This window comes from Echinops telfairi, unplaced genomic scaffold, assembly GCF_000313985.2.
Source record: "Echinops telfairi isolate 266 unplaced genomic scaffold, ASM31398v2 ScPeMD7_5;HRSCAF=22, whole genome shotgun sequence".
Taxonomy (NCBI): domain Eukaryota; kingdom Metazoa; phylum Chordata; class Mammalia; order Afrosoricida; family Tenrecidae; genus Echinops; species Echinops telfairi.
The window spans coordinates 40,208,886-40,210,180 of NW_022103901.1; positions in this window are offsets into that span (position 1 = coordinate 40,208,886).

Genomic DNA, 1,295 nt, shown 5'->3' on the forward strand with positions numbered 1-1,295 from the left:
GTTCGAGGTTGCATCCCCCGCACCTAGCACCACACTTGGCACATAGTGGGAGCCTCATAATGGTTTGTTGGATGAACAGGTGACCTAGTGAGTGAGTGAATGAGTGCATGAAAGATTTAGTCAGTAAAGACCGGCAGACGCCAGTACTTAGGGTGGATGGGCAGTTGTATGAGTGCGTTGAGGTGGCATACTACAGAAGGAAGGGCAGTGCAGGCTGGGGCAGGGAGCACCCAGGACTGTGCACGCTGTCCCTCCTTACATTGGTGTATTTCTCATCACACGCTTATCATGGGCTCCAGGAATAAAGACCAGAGCAGGCCCAATGCCTAACCTCAATCCACTGCTAATGGCTACCACTGGCAGGAAGGGGATGGGCAGTTATTGCCCAGGGGACACAGAGCTTCTGCTGGGGCTGATGTAAACATTTGCATGTTTACATCAATAGATTGCAATGGTACGCCCAAACCCAAACCCACTCGCACAGAATGGATTCCAACTCCTACGACCCTGTATAGGGTTTCCAAATCATTACAGCCGACAGCCTCATCTTTCTTCCACTGAGCAGCTGGTAGGTCTGAACCGCTGATCTTGCATTTAGCAGTCCAATGCTCACCTGATAGCACCACCAAGATATGAACTTAATCCATGTCCTGAACCACACACTTACAAATGATGAAAAAAGCAAATGTTTTGTTATGTACACAAGGGGATGCTATCAAGTTCCACTGTCCCTGAACCTCACTTTCCCATGCACCTTTCGAAGGCCCCCCGCATTTTATCACAAATTTAAAAAAAGGAATGTATCTGGCCCTGTCACTAGTGGACCAGCCGTCTGTCCCTAAGCAGATGGCAGTCGCCATCTAGACTAGAGTAAAGGGAGTAAGGGCATCAGGAAGTGTGTGGGGCAGGCATGGGAGTCCCCGAGGACGGCGACAGTTCCCCACAGCACTTATGTGGAGCCCCCTGTACTCAGAAAACAAAGCAGGAGATTTCAGTTCAGAAAAGGTGCTGCTGACAGCCCCACTCCCTGTGGGGTCAAAGGCAGGTGCCCACCCCCCACTCTGCAGAACTCACACTGCCTCACAGCTTACCACCCCCAAACTCCCCTCTGGTCACCACTTTGCCTTTAGGCCTGGAAGCTTCAGGGGAATCCAGGGAGCAGAGGCCAGATCAGGGGCAGCGGGCTGGGTGTGGAAGCCCAGCTGGTGAGAGGCTCCCCCAGGCTGGCTGAGACTATATCCTCCTCAGGAAGCCCCCTCTGTGTCCTGGCCCCTCAGGGAAGCCAACACAGGCCC